Source organism: Athene noctua, chromosome 1 (assembly GCF_965140245.1).
Source record: "Athene noctua chromosome 1, bAthNoc1.hap1.1, whole genome shotgun sequence".
In the NCBI taxonomy this organism is placed as follows: Eukaryota; Metazoa; Chordata; class Aves; order Strigiformes; family Strigidae; genus Athene; species Athene noctua.
Window position 1 is genome coordinate 10,843,623 of NC_134037.1, and position 25,403 is coordinate 10,869,025.

Genomic DNA, 25,403 nt, shown 5'->3' on the forward strand with positions numbered 1-25,403 from the left:
CAGTGATTTAAGCAAACTCTAGAAATCTTCAGGGAGACAAACATTAGCTATTTCTGGAGCAGCTAAGTGAATCTAAGAAGGGGAGGCTAAATACAAACATTCAATGGGTATTTTTTCCCAAAATGCAGACTAAGCAAACACTGATCACCTTTTTCAAATCAACAAAAAGCAAATCCTATATTCATTTGTTTTGGCATTTAATGAGAGTTTTGTAGTGAAATCTGTCTATCAAAGTATGGCTGCCTCTTGTCTTAATCCTTCCATTTCACTTTCTCCTCTTCAGAACAAAGATTAAGTTAACTCAATGGATCGATGCTTCCTGGTGTCTACCAATCCCTGAGATTCAAATCAGAAATTTGTCAGTCCTAGATGGTGACAAGTAATCACAATATCTTGCTAATTTACCAAGGTGACGTTTCAGACCTATTAGTATGTTATATATATAAAGTGTATTATCAAAAGAATGTGCAGATTCTTTGCTAGACTTGTGACACATTCATAAAGTATCTGTGTTTGCCGATCTCTCTTTGGCAGGTGCATATTTCCACAATATGTTCCCTTGTTTACAATCTTGCAGCCAATTTGTTGACAACAGATATTTTCTGCTATTTTGGCTTCTTGAAAGCAAGTGGAGTTCTTGCTAATTCAGGCAGAAGTATAATCTGGGACTGTGCCCTTTCCTATGCACCAAGTCTAACCAGAAGGTTTTTTTAAATCAAGTTAAGTTCCCTGTTTTATCGGCTTTTCATGAACTTCGGATGCACTGGATGCAATTTCTCCCCTATCCCAAATCATTTCATCATTCTTTGACAGCCAGTTTAATTAACCCACAGGCATTTGGATCTCTCACTTTGTTATAAAATGTAATGTATGCCAACTTTGTGTTAGCTTTTCGGTTGGGATATTCATCAAACTTATTGTAATACATTCATTTTTTCCCCTTTAATTTCAGATAACACATAAATTAATGGATTGCAAGGCCAGAAACTACCATTGTGATCACCTCATGTAACCTCTCAGATAAAACAGGACAATGAATGTCATCCAGAGTTTTATCCACCTATCAGTTTATTCTAAATGTGTCTCTATCCAAGTACCTCTGAAATAAACAGGTCACATTTTTTCCTCCCTCGTCTGTGTTTTCAGGATACTCTGCGAGCTTTTTGGATTTTATGCCCTACTCAGGAAAGATTTTGTGGTTTTGTCCAATCCAGGGTAATTGCGCTCCCATCTTAGGTAGTGGCTCTGAATGAGAGATATGTGGATAAGAAGAGGCAATCTGTAACCCCTGTTTGATCATGTGTTTGAACAATGTAGTTTCTTATATTTTATTTTAATAGAAGTGTTTATTTTCTTACACAAGCTCTGAAAAAAAAGCTTTCTTTGCAATTTCTGTTTTCATCAGGAAATACTGACCAAAGCTACCAGCCTTGTGAAACATCATAACTCTGTCAAGCTCATGATGAAATCTGTAGATGTGAACAGGATAGAAAAATTTCTAGTAATAGATTCATATGGTAATGAAGGTGTTAAAGCTAAAAGGTTTTTAAAATATGTGTACTCTGACAGGAGTGGGGAACATGCTGAATCACTTACAATGATGAATATTTAAAAATAGGGCACAGATGTCTAATTTAAATACAGAAATTTTCTTGGCATCTTACTAGTTGTTACTACATTTTTTAACATGTATTTTATTCACACATTCAAATTTACTTGCTCTGATTTGCTTTGTCAACTGTGGGAGGCTGACTGATAATCCACACTTTGAAAGCTGCCAATGCCTCTCAAACAAATGTGAAATTTAAGTTTGCAGCGTGGACTTCAAAATTGTTCAAAACTTTTAGTTGCTTTGTCATTAAGTTTTGTGGGTGAAAGTGCTTTTCTGATGGATGAGAAAGAAGAGTTAGAGGGTGAAATCCTGGCGCCTTTGATATCATGACAGACCTCCCATTGACTGTAATGGGGCCAGAAGTTCACCTGCTGTTATCTGCTTAGCTATCTGTCTGTACATTTTTAATGTACTCAGGAAAGTGGAATGTGAACACTAGTTTAAAGCTGGGTTATGGAAATACCTCCTCTTCCTAAGTGACTCAATTGATTCTGCAGCCTGTAAAATGTGCGGAGCTGCTAATCCTTTTTAAAGCAGCGTCAGATAATGAAATATAAAGAACAATATATTATTCAAGTCACCTGTTTGTAGTGTGCTTAATGTTTCTTTACAGCTTGATTTTAAATACAGTTTATATCCTTTAAAAAAGAAGATAAAATGATTTTTGAGAGAAATTTTTTTTGACAAAACAAATTTTTCTTGTACAAGATTTTCATTCTAGGTTTTTTTTCTTGAAAAAAAGATAAAAAAGACCTTCAGCTGTGTCTTGTTACTTTTCTTCAGCTTTTTTTGATGGAATATTTTTAACAAAAGAAAACAACTTATGGTTAAACAACAAATGAAAATCAGATTTTAGGTTAGTTCTTTCAAAAACCCACATTCCTATAGTGCTTTTAAATTTCTACACAAAAAACCCCAGACATCCAGAGCTTTTCACCTAGCAATAGAATTTGGTATACTTAGGATCTAGTTATTCATATACATTTTAAAAACAAAATAGTAAGACTTTGTTCTTTCTTAAGATACCATAATCAAGCTGACAAAGTTTGCTCTAAAGAACCTATCAATTCTTTTTTTCATAATCATCCAAATATTAAATACAGTATTTAGTAGGTCCATTATGGTAACGCTCATAAAATCTCTTTCTATTCCTAGTGTACGCAGCTATTATATTCATTTCTCTAGCAGGTTAAATTGTATTTAGCTTTTCCACACAATGAAGGTATCATTATGGGAAATTCAGCACCGTGGATCATACAACAAGAATAAATGGCTATCACGTTAGGGTTTAGTACTAAAATCTATTAATCTTCATTTATTCCATGCCTTCTGACTAATGAAAAAGGCATATGCTTGTTTTCTTTAAAATGTGCATGTGTCCTTCCATTGAACATCACTGGCAGTTATATAAGTATTAATAAAACAGCTTTGTGAATGCCTCAGAGAATTACTTGAAGGGAAGAAACCGATGAAATTATATGGGAAAGTGTTAGTATCAAACATCAAGTGTGTTCCTGGTCTATCAGCAATGGCAGACCTAGTTAAATGTGATGGGTGTGCTAAGCCTCCCTCATGAAGGTTAACTCAAAGGAGGATTTTGATGGCTTTTTTGTGTGTATGGGCTACAATTGAAGGCATTTTTTTCTGTTCATATTTCACCATCTTCATAATCTCTAATGTGTTTCAAAAATGCAATGACTCTGAGCTTGGCTGAGCACTCGATGCGCACAAATACTTTTTGGCCTTGCTCTGACAACTGCTTTCTTTCCATTATGCTCACAACTTCCTTTCTAGCTTTTTGGAGGTTGGTTTACTAGAGAAACTTCTGTGTATAGTTCCAGCTCTGGTGACTGCTATTTCCATTCATGAACCTACTGCACTACTTTTGCAGGCTGCAAAGCTATGTCTTTATTTAACTGATAATTCTCGTAAATTGACTCCTCTGGATGCCTATCAAATGATATTCATTAATATGAGTAATACACATATAAAATATAGTGTGCGTTTGAAGCTATACACTCTTTAATTAAATATCAACATATAAACCAGACAATGAACTATTAATATTTTTCTTGCCATTATGAGCTCTGCAGCTGATATTGCAAACAAAATGCTAAAACACGTCTTCCAACAGGGAAACAAGGAACATTACTTCTGTTTATGAACTCTGTCTACTTAATTTGTGCATGGAATTACTTTCCAAAAAATAGCAACCGTAAAATGAATAAATTACGTGTATTTTTATTGAAAAGATTATAACCATAGACATCAGGTAACATATGGTGTAATATTTATTATTTGTTAGCTAATGAGATGCAGAGAGTGAAAGAGATAGAGAGAAAAACAATATGCATATGATTTTAAAGGTAGTAAAAGCTTCAAAGTAATAAAATTATGCCTTTGGGTGGGAGTCTGCAGAAATGGGGCTAAAATATGTGTCATGTAAGGTAATTACGACCTGCCGACAAGGTGAATGGTCATCACTTCAATTTATCATGGAGATATTCATGGTTTAAAAGTCCTGCAATGCATTAATAAAATGGTAAGTTTGCCTTGATTGCCAGCGACATTTTATATTTGGTTTCAGAACTTGTTTCCCTGGGTATTATTATAATATGTAGGGATATTTATACAGCATATAGGCAAAGATATTTTTTCTTTATTACAGATTTTTCTAGAATACTATTAATTGACAGGGATAAAATCCATTAGCAGAACTCATTATTTTTTAAATTTTAATTTATTTACACTGACAATACCTCCTCCTCAGATGATTAGCTGCACTATTAGTAATAATAATTCTTCTTTGCTTTCCCTTTATTAAGACAGTTAATTCAATTTTGTATGGGGATGAGCACTATCGTACGGGCTGAAAAATAGATGAGGGATGTGGTAATGAAACCGTACTGGGGCTACATCTGGGATTAATTCAACTGTATTTTGTATTAGATGTGGCATAAAGTCTGCATTATTATTCATATGCTATTAAGAAAGTAAGGTGTTGGCTAGTATAGAGAGGACATAAATAGTACACAGAAAATGTAAGTGAATTTTGTTGCCACCTTCTGTAAACCCCAATATTTAATTAATGTGAACAGATACCTTTAATTTTTTTCCAGAGTTCTCTAAAGAAGAAGAGAATTAAAACATTGAAATGTAACTGATGAAACTAGTTTACAAATTTTTCCTCTGAGTTTTTGAACTGCTTTAGTATCATGTTGTTCAGTAAAGGCAATCACAGGGTACCCAAGAAAAACTACAGTAAATGCCAACTATGCTATAAAAAGACCAAGAATTTGCAGTTGAGTGAGAATTATGTGTTTTTACATAGAAATTGCAAGCTACTTAATGGAAAATAATTTTGCAGTTCACATTTGTTATGATTTACTTGATTTCTTTTAGATATTGTGAGGCTTATTTTGGGTTGACTGTAACATAAGCTTTCTGCGTTCAGTAACATGAACATAGGAAACAAAGGTTTCTTGAGTCTAAAAATCTGTCACACAATCATCTATCTGTACTGTTATTCTGTAAAGATTTCTTCATGAATTATATATAGGTTAAAAGAGTCTGCCATAAATAGTGGGTTCACAGAAAGGACAGGATGAACATTTGAACTCATTGGTAAAAGGGGAAAGCCATTTTTTACTTTGTCTTCTCAACTTGCAGTCACCCATCTAATGCAGCTGGCTACAAACATAACATTAGTTCAACATTACAATTCAATAAGCTTCATTCTTAGTTTCCCCAACAGCTCTCAAATATAGCACAGGCAGGAACTACAAGGCTGCCGCTGAAGCTCTACCCAAGTACTTTGAGGAAGTGAATAACACTGTGCCTTTGCTTAACTTATGTGTCAGGTAAATAAAAAACTTACAACCGTTGTTTAACTTTGTGAGAATCATTTAACCTTGTGAGGGTTTTTTTCTTCTTTCTTTCTTTTTTTTTTTTTTTTTTAATCCTTCATAAATTTGTGTTTTGTTTGGTTTGGTTTGGTTTACAAAAGCTAGAAAGGAAATGAGAATGTTGAAAAGAGGAAAAAAAGATCAATTGTTCCCAGTGCTATGAAGAATGTCCACAGACACGAATGGCTAACAGTAGTGTGAAATGGTAATTAATCATTCAGTTAGTGGATAAGCAGACTGTGTGGGAGTGAAGAAGGGAGTTAATTCTGGTTTTATTTCCAGTGCCATCAGATACCAGGAGAAACACCACTATAGTTCATCAAGTTGTAGGAGTACAAACTGTGGTCTGTACATATTCTCTCAGAAAACTGTTTCTATTAACACATTATATATGCATATTTATTAAATTCTGCATGTATTATGTAAGCAAAGATTTAGAAACAGAAAGAATTGTAACCTTCCAGACAAGTTAAGAAAAATGAGTACACCCAAAACCTGGTAAAGACATTGCTGCACAATGCCATTCCCTGGTTTTATTACAGGACAATGACATTATATTGAGAAAAGGAGTAAAAATACAAGGTTTCTAATAAAGATGCAAATATAAATAAATATAAACTTCCTAATGAAACGGTTGTTTTAAGAATCCAATCTTGGTTAAAACTATAAAATAAAATTAATTTAAGGTGCTTATAAGGAGATAGTATTTGTTAATTCTTCTAGCTTAAACCTTCTGAAGAAAAATGAAAAAGATAGTTTTCAGGGATGATTAATTATGCCTTTTGAAGAGAATAGACACATTTTCTTACAATATTTTGATACTGAAGCACATAAAAGTATCTGAAATTAACTGTGAAAAGACAAAGAGTGATTATATTCTTTTCCCGTAGTTTTCTAAATTTCACCTTTGAGGACTCTGCTTTTGCACTATCTCTCTATATTGTGTTTCTTTCTGTCAATCTACATTGCTAAACCTGCTTTGTTAATTCCAGAAATCTTAAATTCATTGTATATTCAGAACCGTTTACAACACTTTTACATATCATGATCTCTCAGTCATGGCAATTTCAAGTAGCTAGTTGCCTGTCTCACATTTCAGAAAACAGAGAAATATCGGTTTGCTTTAGCATATGATTAAGGATTGACTCTGTAAGCACTTTTTGTGTGTACTTAACTGCTCAACTGGATAGCAGACTTCAGAGGAGTTGTCCTTATGACTTATTGTACTGATGTAATTCTGTTTTGTCTTTGTCTATCTATACAGAAGGCTTATTTGTCAAAAAATACATATTTCAGAGTATGCTGACGTTAGATTTAGTTCAGGAATACATAAGAAAGCAAGAATTATTTTTTTCTTCCAGACTGATTTAACAAGCTGCAAATTATTAATAAATAATCTAAACATTGCCATTTCTGAAGTGTTGTTCATCTGAAAGCTTTAAGCAGTTCCAAAGGTTGTTTGGTTTTTGGGTTTGTTTTTTTTTTTTTGGTGAAAACACTTAAGCTCATTACAAACATTTATTTGAAACACTTTAAGGTGATTTTGCTGATTTGCAAAGCTGTGATGACCCTATTCAGTGAAAACAAAACATTGTGATCAACTCTATATGTCATTTCTCAAAGTATCTGGAAAAAAAGAAACAGGTACTCAACTATTCTTCCTATATGTTTTTTTTTTTAATTTTCGCTGTACAATAAGCATTTCATATTTCTGATGTAATGTAATTGTCAGTCGTGAGGTATTTTGTGGTATATTATGTGGTTGTGAGGGATTAATTTTATATTAGCATGATACCGAATAGTTAAAGTATAACATCAGTGAATAGAATTTAAAGTATAGTTCTATACTTGTAAGAATATTTGCTCAATAGAATTTTTATATATCTTATTAAATGTAACAAGTTAATGTAATTTTTTAGAACTTTCATAGAATGTAAGGCATGCGGAGATCACTTGTGTGAATATTTCATTAATTTAATCTAATTATTGGTGTTTCAAGCTATTGCTGCATCACTTGTGCAAATCTCTACTTAAATTAATTCAGACATAACATAACCCTTATTTTTTTATGGTCAATTAATGTGAAAACTATGATGAAAATGCCAAAATTCATTGATTAATTATCAAACATAAGTTCTAGCAAAATTTTAAATTTCACATTAAACATTTTTTGATTGGGTTTGCTTTTTTTTTTTTTTTGAGAATTATCTCATATTCTATCTAGCATTAGCTAAAATCAGAGAGGACTGTATGAGCTGCAAGTAAAATACAGCTGTGTTTTCTTTTTAATGTATTTCTGCCTTGTTTTTCTGTTCAATGGTGCATACACCAAGATTTATTTTGCATTAATTTGGGACCATTTATGAAGCAAGAGCAAAGTTTTTCATACACATTAAAATTTTAAAAGCTTTGTAGTAAGTCAGTAAGTTTATGTTCTTATGTTTAAATGACAACATATAATTCACAGGAAAATAGCATGATGTGTCAAGCTACTCTAGGCAAAAGGGTTTTGCAAGATATTGTGCTCTTTTTTCTCAGCAAGAAATTTGTCGGACCCTGGAGACTCCTTAATTGCATTCTCTCTAATCTACAAGAGTAGTTGTTGTTGTTCTTGTTTTTTTAAATAGAGTTTACTTGCCAGGTAGGTTTATGATATCCCCAGTGTCTCAGTCATCTATGAAACACTCATAGATCTTTAGGCAAGATGTTTAACATTACTCTGCTTCTTTAGCTATTACACTGGCGCATGCCATCTATAGGTAGAAATTCCAGCAAGAACTGAGTCATCTAGCTAGACCAGAATCTTTCCCCCTCACTGATTCTACCACAGCTTCATGAAAGTTAGCACCATCTAGATGATCCCAAGCAATACTGAATATAGGGATGTATTGACAACAAAAATTTCAGGAAGAGAACCTTGATAGCTCATCATTACAGAAGCAATGCCAGTAAAAGTGGAATAGAGTTAACAAAAGGAAATACCAAACAAGCAGTTTAAAATTCAAGGAGAACCCCCTCAAAGGCTTGTGGTCCATAGACTGGCTTTCATGGAGCATAACTCTGCTCTTAATTCTAACAGGGAGGGCATACCGAGCCCGCATCACTGGCTTAGCCTCTCTTCCAAAGCTGGAGAGCAATGATACCTCCTAAAAATGTGGCTGTGGCCCTAATGAATACAGTGAGGAACATGTAAAAGACACCTTTCTTACAGAGTAGGAAGCCTCAAGGTTTGATGCACTCTTAGGAGCAATTCTTCACAGCAGTTATAGGCAGTAATTCATCTCACCTAATTTTCACCACAGAAAAGATAAAAAACTACTTAAGCTAATCATCTAAGTCTTCTTTTTAGGTAATGATGAGGCTGTCTCCTTGAGAGGGTAAATCCTAGTTTTGGACTAGGGAATGTCCTAGTTTTGGACATTTTGTGAATGGTTCCTCAAGGGCTCACATAAAGGAACACAGACAATTAATTTAAGGAAATCTGGAGAGCTTTCCTCTACAAACACCTTCAGAAACCTTGCTCCTCTTTCTGTTTTATTTAGCTTAGCATTGGTGGGAATATTTTTCTACCTTTGTTCTTTTCCCTTTTGGTAGGAAGTTTGTTGCTTTTAAGTATGAAGCCTGGCACATATTTTTTTTTAGAAATTTGCTGATGTGTAAGATTTTAAACTGTGATTCCCCTTTTGTGATATGTAATATGGTTTTATTCAAAATATTCATGAAATTGTAAGTGATAATAAACAAAACATCCTATATTTTTGCTTTCTATGTCAGAGCAGTAGTCTGAAAAGTTTTTATGAAAGCTATGGGTGTTTTGGAAATATCTGACTAACAGTTATGATATCATGGTGCAGGAAAGCAGGCAAATGAGATTCACTATGACTTAAAAGGCTTAATGACTTCCAAGGAGCTGGGATAAATTGTGAGGATAAAATGCAAAATCCAGAAACTAGGTGAAGCAAGGGTTAAGAGGAGGAGGTGTATCTCAGCACCTCAGAGAACTGTGAGAAGTTAAAAAGAAATTTCAGAAACTATTTGAAGGGATATAACACCAGGGGATTTTGAAAAGCTTAGCTTGACCAAAGACAACCAGTATTGGAAAGGAGTGCTATGCTTCACTGCTTAGTAATTCTTTGTGACTGCTACAGTTGGAGAGGGCCATGGGATAGTATACATAGTGCTTAGATTATCAGTAAATGTCTGACAGCGCTACATTAAAAGTTTATGTCTACAGTGCTGAGCTATGACACAAATTACTGGCTTGTCAGATTATGAAACTGGTTAAAATAAGGAACAAACAAGAAAAAAAAAAAAAAGCAGGTGAGGACTAGTTAAAGACATTAAGAATAAGGAAATTCTGTCTTCTGACTTTTATGTGAGTGACACGGGGGATGATGCCCGGTGGGAGTAATATCTTCAAGCCATCAAGTTTCTTAATGCTCAGAAAGAACATGGGGGATAGGACCACCAGATTCAAAGATTGTGGACAATGAAATTCACTGCAGAATAATAGTCATATGCCTTTTCAGTGAATGTGAAAGAGGCCCATTTCCAGTGTGTTTAAGGCTAAGCACTCAAGGCTAACAAGGTTAAGCAAATGCTGTATCTTTTGCAATACATCCATGTAACTGAACATTACACTAGTTCTGATTTCCAGTATAAGATGGATAGATGGTATGGGTAATTCTCAGAAGGAACTGCAATGTTCTCCTGTTTCACATCTCTTTTTAACATGAGAATATGTTTTCTAAAAAAAATTTAATGCAAATGACAAAATTTAAAATATTTTAAAGTGCTAGTTATGCACTGTTTAAAAATAAGTAAAATTTTCTAATCAGAGTTGGAGTTGATGGACTGTAGCTAAAACAGTCTGATGATATTTTTAAAAGGTTTGCACAGATTTTCTCTTTTGTCTTTTCAGCCTACATAAGTAGTTGCAGACTGGATGAATGTTTCAAAATAAAATTAAAAGAGCACCAAAACATGAATGAGCAATAAACCAAACAGCAATCTTTAAGATTGTGTATCTTAGCCAAGAGCACATGTCTGCACTATTCTTGATAAATGTTTCTAGCTCCTCTTTCATTCTTTTTTTCCCCCTCCAAAAGTAACTGAACTCAAACGAACGGTTTTACACAGCCATGCCTAGATCTCTGTGATGTCTATTCAAATAAAATGTTATAAGCTGAAAAAGAATAAGCGAAATCATAGAAACTTTGGTTTTGTTGCTGTGATTTTTTTTTTTTAACCACATGGAACATTGAGATTCTGGGTCTGCAGTAAGTAAATTTGCTCATTCAAGAACACACAGATATAGCATCAGTACACAGCAGAAAAACGCTCTCTGGAAATGCAGTTTATCAATGTTACTTTTTCTGTTTAACTGTTTTCTTCACTGAGTTTAGAGTCTGTTAATTTAGAGAAACACAATACTCCTAAAACTGATATAGATCTTTTTGAATTACTGTTTTTTTTATGGAATACAAGCATTTTTCTCAACTTAAGTGCTGTAATGAAAAGTCAGCAACAAAAAGAGCTAACCAAAAAAAAAACCCTACTACTATTATGCTCAGTAAGTGTTCACAACAATGTAAAACAATCTCTCTTCAAACTGGGTGAGTGCCAGCTCCTATAAGCTATTAACTGTGCAGCTTTAACAGAACAATATTAAACATGACAAGAACTCATCTGAGAGCACCAGCAAAAGAGAAGGGTCTGAGTTGTCCTCCATTTAGAGTGCCTAAGCAAACAGAAAATGTCATTAACGTGCAGCTATGAGTGTGCCAATTTATTGTCAGAAGAAATACTTTGAGACTGCTGTCACTTTTTTAGAGTATTAAAAACCTTGATAATACCAAGTTAAGTTCTCACATGTATTTTGTGGTCTGTTTTCTGGAAGAAAGTGCCAAACTTAAATATTCCCTGTACTGCTATTATGAAGGATCTGCTTGAGCTAAGCCTTATCTCTTTGAGTTCTGTGATCCCTGATTTCTCTGGAGGAGGGTTAGATGTAACATTAAAATAACTTCCATGTTTTTATTATTAATGTTCATTATGTACCTGCAACTAGTTGGATCAGTGCTGAAACTGAGATGTCAGCTGTGAATCCATCTAGCTGAAAGTTTCCCCTTAATAAGAGTTTATGGATTTTTTCATCATTTTATCATGGAACTGAATGTTGACCAGAATGATAGCAATGACAAAAACTGAACCAGAGGTTTGAAAATATTTGTAGATCCCAAATTCTTTTAAGATCATCAGAGTGTTGCTGCAGAGCCTTGACACCCAAGTGATTCCAATAAACTCAGTACCCATTTCCTGATCAGGGCATGGGTTATATGTTGAAATTCACTGGGTTAAAACCTGCTGAAGGATACCTACCTGAAGGATACTGAACTCACAGAACAACTTTGTCTGACCCTTAAATGAGACAATGTGATATAGTAAATTCAGCCACTTCCAGTGAGAAGATTTGTGTGTCAGCAGCACCATTTAAACTTGGTCTAAGCTGTTTTGCCTTTCCCCACCAGGACTTGGCAGTGATTTTAACCCAGGTCCATGTACATTCCAGCCCTGAGCCCATAATGAATGCTTCCATGTGCCAGACAGTACTATTCTGCAGTCCAAATAGGATTTCCATATTTGCCTTTGTGATAGTCTAAACCTTTAGCTCATCTACATACCAGCTGAGCTGCCCACAGAATTGTTTATAAAGAAATCAAACAAAAACAAAAGATGTTTAGGCTATTTGATTCTGGAATAGAAATGTAGTAATTTTGGAAGATGAAAGTACGAATCCAGGCATTATTTTAATGAACTAATCTATTAGCGAGCCTCCTGATTAGCAAAAATAACCTTACTTATGTAAATAGCCAGTCCTCTAAATGCATGTGTTGGCTTACTGGGCCACTTGAGGCACTTGGCATATTACACTTTAAGTATATTCTTTTGGACCAATGACAATTCCTCCTGTAGCCCAAAAGAAAGATGGACTTAGAATAAATGTTGGCAAAGAACCAACTCCCACAAAGAGATGGCAATTTCTTGTCAAAGACACAGCACAGCTCTATTTTCATTTCCTGGTAAATGAAAGTGTTCTTGCTGTGACCTGTAAACATATTATGCGCTCTTCTTTAGTTTTGTTGGTTTCAAGACTGACCCTCACTTGATAAAACTGCTTGATTATGGCAGTGTGACAGCAGCATGGTAGTGGTCCTCACATTCCAGTTGGCCCCATGCATGTGCAGATGTTAGTAAGAGCAATTAGTCTGGGATTTATTTTATGGCAATGCCTATTTTCCCCCTTTTATTTTTTCAAGCTGTTTTCTTTTTCTTGTCTTACTTTTTAATAAAATCTTTGAGCTTTCGCACTGTATCATGCAATGAATTTTGCCTCTAGTCAAGAACAAAGTGAGAAGGGAAGCAGAAAAAGAACAGTAGATACTTCATGGTATTGCATGGTCTGTGTACATTGGTGCTGTTTACAAACCTCTGTCAGGAGATACTCCTGTGCCCTAGAGGTAGAGGGAGAAAGGTTTTCCATTTAGCTTTGTGAATGTGGGACATGAAGCTTTTATTTTTTCAAGCCTCCAACTCTTAATGCCGTTGCAAATATCTTGAAATTAATTCTTTCAGCCCTTGCCTGTGCCACTCCATCTCCCTGGGATAATTCTCAGTTGCTCTGAATCAGGATAACTCTTTTGCTTTTGGTGCAGAACCACCATCTTCTCACAGTGAAGGATATATGTCCACCTGTCTGAGGACAGCCTCCTTTAATTTAAATACATTTTTCAATATTTTTTCCTGGTTTATCTCATGTACTCAAAAGGGATAGTATTCTCACACAATAGCCTTTTGTGATATAGGTGGTGTCAGATTAATTTATACTTTCTTTAAGGCTTTTTTCAACTGTGGCAATGAAGTAAAAAGGTGAAAATAAACATCAGACTAATTGTAGTGCAGCACAATCCTGCTGCATAAATGTGTTACTTTAGTGAACTGGATGCATGGGCACTAACAAGACAACCTTTTTCTGAAATGACATTCAGAAGCCTACTGAATATAGAGAAAAAAAATCTGTTAATATGCCAATTCCACTCAAATTATGGTTTCTTGGTGCCTAAATTTATTTCATATCTGGGTTGCATGGAAATAACAATTACTATGAGATGTAATCCTAAAGGAAATATATCAGCTAGCCATGGGATTTCCAGAGCACTGTAAAAAAAGGTCTGTAGGTGAAGGTCCACATTTGGTTGAAGAAGGTGGTTTTTTTTATTATGGTCTTTATTTGTTATGAGGTTCAACAAGTAAATTCTTGAAGAGAGGAGGGGTTTTGTGACCTTATAAAAATGTGTGCATGTAGAAAATCTTCCACAAGGAAGAGAAATTAAAGTAGATAGTATATTAGCAGGTTGTAAAATGTAAAAGTAATTTTTATGAAATAATAAATGGGACTGTTCTCTCACTTCTTTAAATCACTCTTTCTTGTAAATCCTTAAAGGCTTTATAAATTAGAACAGTGTAAGTTGTCCTGGATTTACAGGCCTTTGTTTTTTGTTTATTTACTTTTGTGTCTTTTTTTTTGGCAGCCTCTCACAGCAAGTCAAAATAAGAGCTGGAAACAAAACACAGATTGCTTAACTAAGGAGAGAAGTTATGGCTTCATTAGTATGCAATTTATAAGAAAATTAAACTGTTCTAAACTTTAATGTTCTTATTTTCTGAAACACTGATCTAAAGCTATGATGTTTGACGTGAATATTATTTGACAGGAGTACTTGCATCAGAATCCAAAATAGCAACAGTTTGTTTCTGAGCTAGAGTTGCCTTGGAAATGATCTTACAAGTGTTCAACTGTTCAGAAGACCTAGACATGTAATATATCTTAAACAGACTTTACTCTCAAAAGGAGTAGCCAGTGCATCTCCAGAAAGAGGTGCAAGTAATGTTTCCATATGTTATTTGTGATCTAGGCTTTGTCTGTGACATGAAATTTTGTTGCTCCTCAAAGTTTACAGAAGAGTTTAAAGAATTTCAAAGAGCAGAAATACATCAGCAATAATTTATTTCAAACTCAAAAAAGTCTTTTTTAAAGAACCACAGAATGTACTAAATAGGAAAATCCTACATACATAATGGGAAAAGTCACCTGATTCAACAGGTTGTATTTCAAAGTTCTGCTTTCCAAGCATATCCTGAGGGAATCTAGCATCCTTCCAAACACAAGTAAAATTCTGGGAAAGCATTAATGCCTGTCAGGAGATCCACAATTTATCCTCTATACAACATCACTGGGTGAATTTAGAGGTATTACGTATGGGGGAGTTTATTATGCATATGTAGAAGTATACTCATTTTTTATTGCATGCATGCAGAAGTAAACTTAAAGGTCATAACCATTTGAAACCCTTTTATTTAAAAAAAAACCCCAACTCTTTGTAAAGTATTTATATAGTAACATTATGACTATTATAATTTAATCTTTATTTTTAAGATATTTATTAAAAAAATGTGAGATATTTTTAGAAGTCAGTTCTTATGTCTTGTCATTTTCATGCAGTCTGCCACAGAAAGCAGCAGCAACCATTCTATAGGGACATATATTGACAGACTGTTTGTGTGGTATATTCCCCAGTAGGTATCAACTGAAAATGTGTCTTCCCGTTGAGCTGTATTATGAAGTATTGGTTGCTGGTGAGCCCAAGGAATAGTCTAAAGACCTAATCTTAAACTATACCTAAACTGACAGCTTTACCAGGTTTCAGAGTTATTCTAAGTTATTGTGATCCCTGTATCCTCACACCACTGTAGAGGTTTATAATGATATAAGCACCATCACCCTTGATTTTGGCCCAAAGAGTTGGGTGATATGTGTTTTATATGCCTTACTCTTAACTTTTTTTTCTCTATGATGTGAAAACACAAATAAATTCAACTTTCAGGATTCTGCTTAATAGATCTAGATTGGAACAACACAGGACTTTATTTTCTGTAGATACTAAACTATGCTGTGGTCCCAGAAACATCCTACAAAATTTACAGGCCAACTTGCTTTTGATTTTTTATTTGCTTGTTCTTCCTCTGAGTTCTCATTTGTGAAAAGCCACAAAATACAGCTTCTGATGCAAACTCCATTTCCTCCATGATGGAGCAATTGCTTTTTCTTCTTAATATTAGAACAATGGGACATGATGCAAGATGACACTTTTAAGACATATGTATAGATATTTTATTTTGCTGCCTCTAGCCCAGCTTTAAAATCTACAGTGTGTGTTGTCAGGCCTAGTGATTTAACAGTTCTGACATCCCTGGTCTTAAGCAAATTCACCACAATAGCAATGCTCAGTATGATTGGCTGAACATATCTCAGTGCTTAAGTGTTTTTTTTTTATTTAAGAAAAGGTATGTTTAGAATGAAAAGTCTTTATGTGTGCATATGCACATGTGTGTACATATATGAGAAAGAGAGAAGGTGAGCTGCTGTGCAAGTATATTGAATGGAATAAATGCATCGGTTATTCATATCACATATCCTCCCTTTAAATTGTAAATCCTGAAATCAGAGATCTGGGTGGGATTAAGCTGGAAAAAGAACAGATGGGATTGTTGATGTGACTGCCAGAGGCTTGGGCAGAAGGCAATGAAAAAATAATTCTATTTTTACCCTAAATTGAGAAAGCTAAACTGGTGATCAGTGGTAGATTTTGGGCAGATGGGATGACTTGGAAAAAATGGTTGGCAGACTTAGTCACAAGATAATGAGAGTAAGATAAGGATTTTTTAGGGTGCAACAGGGATCTTGAACTTCAGACCATGTAGCTGTGCATGCTTTTACAAAGCCAATAGTACACAGAGGAGAATATTTTCTCATAATATGTGAGAATCATACCAGTTCTACTTATCCCATAGCATGTGTAATGCCCTGCATACACTGCAACAAATATATATGTTTGAATCCAGAACTGCAAATGTTTTTGTATGTATATCAGTCTGAATATTTATACTACTGTTAATTGTATAATAACTTTTTTTCCTTTCTCTTACCCCATTTTACACACATCTTCTCCCAGCCCTTCCATTTCATCCTGATGTTCACCCTCTCCTTTGCTAGGAAATATCCGGTGTTAATTTATAAACACTTGAATATGGCCAATACCTTTTTGTGCAAGGAAAGAAGCAGAAAAGTTAAGTCAAAATGCTTCTCAATGATAGATAAAAAATACTAGCTACAATAATAATAGCAAATGTTGTAATGCTGCAACACTGACATTTTACCATACATCTTGGAAAAAACATCACAAGCTTAAGTGTGATGAGCTGAAATAAATCCAAAAGAATAGGTACTCTACTGAGGATTTTTCCAGAAGTTCCTATTCTTTCTGTATCAGATATTCAGATTAAAGATTGTTGTAGAGATCATTTATTTTGCTTTATTTTAGTATCTCTTATTGGATTGAATGTATATTCTATAAACAAGGAAAAGGGTTTAATATATAGCCCATATGGAATGATTATTTACATATGAAAGACTGAAAGGATGATTAAATCTCAGCTATTCAGTAAATCTCAGCTATTCAAATTTCGTTATTTGTTTTACAGGGAACCTGTTGCATGTTGAAATACAATAGCAACAACAGTGTTGGTGTTGTAAAATAACTCACGGTACAATCAGTATATTTTGTCATGCCTGCATGTTATCATACCTCTAAATACTGGCAAAAGGCCTCAATAGATCGACTAAAGTGCCACTGAAAAGTGATTTTTTCCCCCATTGTTTTTTCCATAGTCTGTAGCAATTCTACCAATCCAATCGACTTCTGTGAAGAAATCTTAATATTTCTGAAAGAGTACATTTCAGATTTGCTCTACAGCATTTGAAAGACAAGTTAACATCTTTTAATAACAGAATAGCCTTTCATATATATAATGTTACAATTTCAAAGTACTTGTTGAAAAAAAATAATTATGGGATCAGATTGTCTCACCTGTAAAATGGAGCTCACTGAGGACTGTAGTATCAGGGTAGTTCTGAATCTCTTTTGTTTAAGTGTTCCCAGCTGTGCAGGGCAAGAGAAAAAATTTCAGAGGCTTCTGGAGTGGGACTTGGGCAATCTTTCATCGTGAAATGATTCCAGTCAATTGGTGGGGCATATGCCACAGTACATACTACTGGTATACACATCTGTACAGAGAATTTCTTTTATCCATTATTCTGTTCTACTGGTGTTCATCTTTTAATTGCAGGTCTCCTTCCAAAGTCAGATCCTGAATTTAAATGCTCTCATCAACCCAGCGATATCCACAGACCTAACTGTAACTGCATCATCTGCATGTTACTACCTAAACTAAAGATTTAAATAAGAGTCATGTCACACAAGATGGATATAATATTTCAGCACCCATCTTCTCTGTTAACCTTAAAAATGCAAGGAAATAACCAGTGTGGAAATCCAGTCACTATCATAATCATATCCGATTGAAGAATGGGTCAGCTATAAGTAGCTGGCTACAAGCTGGCATCCTTGAATAGCCAGCTGAGACATCACATACTATGTTTCAGATACTGTACAGATGTTTACAGCAGAGGATTTTGTAGGACTTAATAACGGTACTGCTGGAGTTCAATGACAAAACTTTGTCAGCTGGTGTGACAGTATAATGAAGATGAAGAGGACTTTAAAAGTTTATACTACAAAAGAACATCATATCTGAGGAAAATAATGAATGGATACCTTGCTTGGCTAGGAAACGCAGAAAAGATGAATCACTTCTCACTGTTGCGGGATGTCACAATGGCATTTTGGCCAAACACTCTTTGAAGGATGCCCTCATAAAACAAACCTTTTATTCTGATGTTCAGAGCAACAGAAAACATCTGGAACAGAGGCAAGAAGTTTGAAATTTGGAGCCCAAGATAAGAGATTTAAATCCATAAAAAGATATCTAAATAACTGATGACGATTATTTGATTTTTTCAGCAGAACCAGTCATCAGAGGTCCCTCCTTTGTCAGACTGTGGGAAAGAAGGTAAAAGGTAGACAAGAAAATCAACCATAAAGGTATGTTTATTTAATGAGAAGAAAAACAAAGATTTTAGCATACTGGTATCCTTATGCAGTAGTGAGGCAGGTACTTTTCTTATCATTCAGTTTCATACAATCTGAGCCATATAGGCTGTTCCTTCTTGTCATACCATATGTGTAGAGCAGCCTCACTCTCTGAAACGCCAAGCTGGGTTTTTTTTCCTCTCTCTGAATTTCTGTAGAATAAGTCACCTGGAAAACTGTTCTATACTTTTATCATTAGCAACACCTCTCACCATTTCACTCTCTGACAGAGACCTGGGGGTTAGTTTCACATTGTGCTTTAGTGCAGTTCTCACTTGCAATGACAGCTCATGGGACTGTCAGGACAATTACTTAGTGTGCTTCACTGTTGAGTTGAGTGAGGCACTACTTACATGCAACTTTATTGCACCACCCACTGACATTTGAGCCAGCATCTTGCCAAGGGTCTTTAAGGTCTATAAGAGTTGGAAGAAAGATGTAAGGTTGGCATTACCTCATTGCCTACTCTCTGGATAATTTAGGACTGGCCTTTCTGAAGTCTTGGTAACTCTATACACATTAATGAGAAATATTCAGATAATGGATCCCAAAGCTTTTTCCCACTCTAAGTCTGAGTAAGAGTGTAACTTCTTTTCTTCAACCATGAAACACAGTTTAGAAGCCACACAAATGAGTTAAAAGTATTACAAGACCACAATAAGCATAAGCAAAACATTATGTTTAAGACCAATATTTATGTGTCTCTCAGAGGTATGTCCCCTCAAATTCCTACCACATCCTCTTATGAAAAACTCACTAGGAAAACAATGAAATATTATCAGAATCACCTACCATGGTGTTTGTTGAAACTCATGCTTCACTTTCAAGAGGCGTGTTCCTTGTTAGCGTTGGAGATGTTTAGCAATGTTGGTCTTTAGTCAAATGGAATTGAGTTCCCTGCATAACACTTTATAGGAAACTGTTCATAGAACATGTAACACTTTTCTTCTACAATAATAAATTGCTTGTATTCATGCCTATTGTTTTTTAGACCTTACATTTATTGAGATTTTTTAAAAAAGTAATAAGTAACACTTGATAATAGAAATGAATGAGATCCCAAGCCACAGACAAAATGATGCTTACAGCATCTGCAATGCTCCCAATGCCACATAATTTTCATGTGGAGAATTTTCATGTAAAAATATGCATCATGTTGTTACTATACATGTGTCATCATCTTATTATGCAAGTCTCAGAAATAAATAATGCAAGAGTCCCATTCATCATGAATGGACTGTTCACAAAAAAAATTATACATAGTGAAAAGATGTATAATGGTAGCTATTGCAAAAACAGGTTACCGAACAAAGCTTTTATCACACTCAGCCCACCTGTAACTACATTATTCTTCAGTGATGCTCTTCATAACACTATAATTCCCAGGCAAATAGGTATTTATAATAAAGGGACATTGTCAACTTATGAATGGCATTCCACATTCAGTATTTTACCTGCTACTGAGAGAAACCTATATAGCTTGCAGTGAACATCGCATACAGCTTTCATCATGATGCTGTGATACTGAGGAGAAGAGCACTTCCAGCCATATTATATATTTTGCATCTTGTTCTTACTCAGTTTATAATTAGAAAAATGTAGCTAGTTTTTTGGTAGTGATCATTTCTAATGTCAGCCATTCAAGCCCTCTTTCAGTGGTGGAATATCTTGAGTTCTTTGTGTGTGTTAGCCATAGATAGAAGAAATCATCAAGTGCGGTTTCCATTAGGCTTGCACTTCGAGAATGGGATTGGCATTCTCCCCTATAATTTGGATAAACTAGAACTGACATGAGCTTTAAGGGAGGTCACAGAGATCTGTTCACACTTCATGAAAAAAAGAAAAAAAATATATTTTTTTCATGTTCCTTTAGTATAGTTTTAATCTTCTTATGAGTTTGAATTGTCCCAGTCACCTATAAGGACAGCATTAGACTCAGCTGTTTATAAACACACATTTTCAAGAGAAAGGAAATTCCTGAACTTTCCTGTTACGCTTATTTATATTTTTAATACATATGACTCTTAGAGTGACAGTTTGTAGAGTGAAAAGTGTAAAGTGAGAGGATCTGTTACTTTCATTTCATTCTGCTCAGTATTTATGTTCAGTCCTCTGATAATTGCTTTCTTGGTCCCATCTTTCCAGGCAAATTGGCAAGCTGTCTACAAGGCTTTGTTGTTGATTTTTTGATTTATTTTTTTTAAACTATATAAGGACTGCCATTAATGGAACTCACAAGTTTGATTCATGTCATCTAACTTTTGCCAGATTACAGTTCTGTACATGCTAGTGACCTTGCCAGGCTCCCTCACTAGGCAGTGGATGAAAATAGGTGACTTCAGGACATGAATACTCGTATCTTAAAATGGATTTCTGAAGCTACATTTCCCTTTATTGCGTGAAGATTTTTGATGAATGATTTAGACCAGACACTAATTTTTAACTGTCTGCAGGTGAGTGGGATAAATCCCACCTTGTAAACTTAATTGAGGCTGCAGAAAATGCAAGCACTGAAGTATATAAGATCTTAAGTAGCATTACTAATGTATTCTGTTGATCCTAGTCATGCTACTCTGACCACAACTAATGACACAATGCTGACTTGTCCTCCCATCACCTAAATGAGTTATAGATAAATCTGTTAACTTGTGTTTCTGAGAAACTACTTCATACAATTCATGTACCAGTTTTACTAACTTCTGAAGACAAAATCTGTTCTGTCTTATGGCATTGTTTTACACATGTAAACTTTTTGGTCTCACAACATCAATTAAAAAATCACTGGCCTCTAAATACCACTAATTTAATCAGAACATAAAATTGAATAAATATTGGCTCATGAAGAGACAGATGTTACTTTGCCAGATAATGTCCTTCATGAAGAGATGAATTAATGCATGTTTTTTCCTTCCAAAACTATTCTTATGCTCTTTATCTTTCTTGCAGGTACCATTAATTTTAATTAACATAATTGTAAGGGCAAAAAGCAAGACGAAGGCCACAATGGTAATGCTCTATCACTGTAATCCAAGCCAATGTATAGATTCAGTTGGGTATGCCTATTTGGCAAAAGAAATTATCAATATTTTTGGTCAGATACGGTTTTTATTTGCAGAGAAATGGAATGCATTTGGTCTAGAGCCAGCCCTTGCATTTTAGCAGGAAGTACTATTCAGAGGCTTGAAACAGAACAGATTTATCAAAGTCCACACCTAATGACAGGATAGTATTTGGATTCATACTCTCTGTCTCAGTCTGCTCAGAACTTGTCAAAAATATGCCAAGCAGTTGAGAATGACTGGGAGTCATTAACAGGCTTTCTGTTCAAAAAGTATAATAGATATACTGTAGTTATTACTGATTTTGAAAATCTTGTCTGGAATTGAACAGCATGCTTAAAAAAAAAAAAAAAAGAAAGAAAAAAAAAAAAAAAGACCAAACACAGCACATTCTGGGCAAGAACTTCTTAGAATAATATGAGACACTCAGCCAAAAAAAAAAAAAAAAAAAAAAAAAAAAAAGTTTGCAAAGAGATGGATGTATTTTTTCTTAAGATTAGCTCAGATCCTCAGCTGCAAAGCACCCTGAAGTCAGCAGAACTGTATCCATTTGTTCCAGTTTATGCATCTGATCCAGTATTCCCCTGGAGAGCACAGGGAGAGTACAGACACTGTTGTTGAGATCAGCAGCAGTTTCGTACATCTAAGCAGCACGTCAGTGGAGCCTCCCAGAAAGTTGCATGAGCACAATTAACAGATTGGGCTTGAAAATCACACTGTTTCTGTGATAAGTGCCCCTTCGCAGGGTGCAAGCTGTTCCACATCTCTGAACCGTTTTGCTGCTTTTTCCTTTGCAGAGGGAGAATCCTCCACAGTATGTGACTTAGTGGCAAACTGCCGCTGCCAAATGCACGCAGCTATTTAATGCCTCACTGCTGAGATTTGGGATTTCTTGATGTTCATCTCAAATGTAAAATATATCTGAATCATAATCTCTGAGAGGTTAAAGATTTCAGCAGGGGAAAAAATGGTATTTTGTCATCCTGTCATCCGAAATTGTTTTATGTTTCACACTACAAAGCAAAAATATAAAGGGATCATCACCTAGGTGATAAACTGCCAGTTTCCAGACAAACACTTTAACTGATTTACACCTGTTTTCCTCTAGGAAAAGCTACATTTTATGTGATGCTTTTCTTTCTCAACTGATAAATGACAATGGTGCAAGCATCTTCATCTTGGTGTGAATTGACCCAGATTGTAGACCAAGTTTTTACATTACTTTGTGACCAAACAACTTCTAGAAACATTATACTGCTTAGAGTGTAGTTCATTTACAAGATTCAACTAGTGGCAGGGTAATGTCTTTACATATTTTAAATAAATGAATAATTATGGCATTAAACTACAGGAAAAATATATAAAACATTTTCATTGTAGCACATCAATATTTGATTTAATGTCAAATAAGAATCAGAAAACATAGCTCAGTCACCTTTTTTTTTATTTCACAGTCTTATCATTCCTGTGAACATCTCCAAGAGTTTTCCAAATTGTGAAACTGAAAGAAAGGAAGTTAAAACAAATTTATGAATAGATTTTAAATAAATTTCTTTAAATTTTATGTCTTAGGAAAGATATATAATGATAGAAATATACATTTGATTTTGAAGGTAATTTTGTAAACCATGATCAATCTGTCCTAGATGAAGAGTGATGCTTCTGGAAAGCACTAGAAAATTCTTTTTCCAGTGTGTCAAAACACTAATAGTGAAAATGAAGCAAAAGTAAGACATCTGCAGATACACAGCACTGTGGTCCCTGTAACTCTCTTAAAAGATCCCCTTTCCCATGATGAGTACCCAAACCACTGGGAATTCTTAAGATGCCAATGCTTTCCTCTGTACTCTATCATGTTTTATGTGTTCTCACCATCTTTCTGCATCTTTTTGTAAGTTTTGGTGGAAATGTATGTCTTATTAAGCAGGTGGTCCAGAACTGGAGTGCTGAGCATTACAATAATGCAAATAAATAATCATGATCACATATATGTTTTGAGATATTATATACACATTACAAAAAATCTTCTTCATCCATAAACATTTACCATCTAAGCGTGATTCAAATGCAGAATAATTAACCCAGTGCACTGCAGATAGAAATGGAAATGTACCAGGCAGAGTCTTAGACTGTTTGCCTTAGTAGAGGTACATGACTTAAGTGCAGTTATCAGAACATGTATTGCACAAAGTAAACAGGTCAGAAAATTGATAGTCTTTAAGAGCTAGCTAGCTTATATAGTAAGTGTAAAAGACTTAAAATCTGGAGTATATCCTTATAAGAAATTTTTCTTAACTTTATTCTTCCCATACAAAAGCTACTGAAAAATGTAGATTAAGTACTCTTAATATATATCAATTATTTAAGAGAAAGCATGGTAAAACATTGCAGTGGTGTTGCAATGGTTTTCAGCTTGAAATATTACATGTCCAGGGAATTCAGTTAATATATTAGGGTACATAACATCCAGTCAGTGCATATATTTTATCTCTGTAGTAAAAGGAAAACTTTTTTTTTTTTTTTAATAGCAGTTTAAGGGATTTGATCCTAAATCGGATTTAACTAGTTTTAAGGAAACAATCACTGTTTAAAAAAATATGCACTTTTCTGGTCAGCATCAGAACAGGGAAGATTTTAAGGAACTAAAGGTGTGTCTTGCTATGGGGTACAGTAGGTTCATTTGAACTACTTCAGGCATCTTGCCTAGGGATTATCTGTGTAGGGACCATCCTATTTGTGAGGCTGTATCAAATTCCTAGGGAAATCTTAGCAGAATTAAATTGAGTAGTCAGGGAAGAATCAGGCCAGAACTCAGAGTAAAAAAAAAAATAATCAGTATTTCACTTGCTTATGTCTTAGAGAGAAAGAATCAGAGATGTCATTTTAAGGCATTTGAGAGCTGTTGCATATCTACTTGAGCATCCTCAGGGTACTGAGTCTCAGGGATGTGTTTTGCTCATGACATTCAGCAAGGCAAAATTTAAATGCTTGCTGCTACTTCAGTATTTCTCAGGGACTGGAATCTGATAGCTGAGGGAGTGGGTGATGAAACTCTATGTAACTTTTAGGGTTTTTTATTAGTAGTGTATGACTTGTCCCCCTATGTAGTTAATTATAAAATGTAGCTTCTACGAGGTGAAATCTTACAAGATCGGGGCTAGCTTTGGAATGCTAAACATTTTTACCTTTTTGTCCCTAACCTGTAGATTATGATGATGATGATAATAGTAATAATAAATAATGATTCATTATTATTATTTTAAGGTCTAGTTCAAATTGACATGATTTTTATTATGTTAGCAAAGAAACATACTCTGTATAGTCTCTTAGTGCTGGAAGGGGAAAAAAAGTTTAGAAGATAAAGTTTTCAGTGACTTTTGTTTTTATAAAACAAAATTGATACTTATTCAATCTTTCCCTTGTATGGCAAAATTAACTTAAAACTGCAGAATTAATATATAAAATGACAATCATAAGAAAGGCTTTGAAAATCACAGAAACATTTGGCTGGTTAAAGGTCTTTCTTCTTTTGTGACACAGTTATACAACACATTTACTTTTTCAAACAGAGAAATGAAAGAAGCAATTGCATAAAAGAATGTGTACGGTTATGATCACTTTCTCCTCTTGACCAAAAAGACAGAAATTATTCACCATATCAGGACAACACTGTTACTTTTTTAAAGGGAGGAACTGTCTTTTGCAATGCTACGTGGAC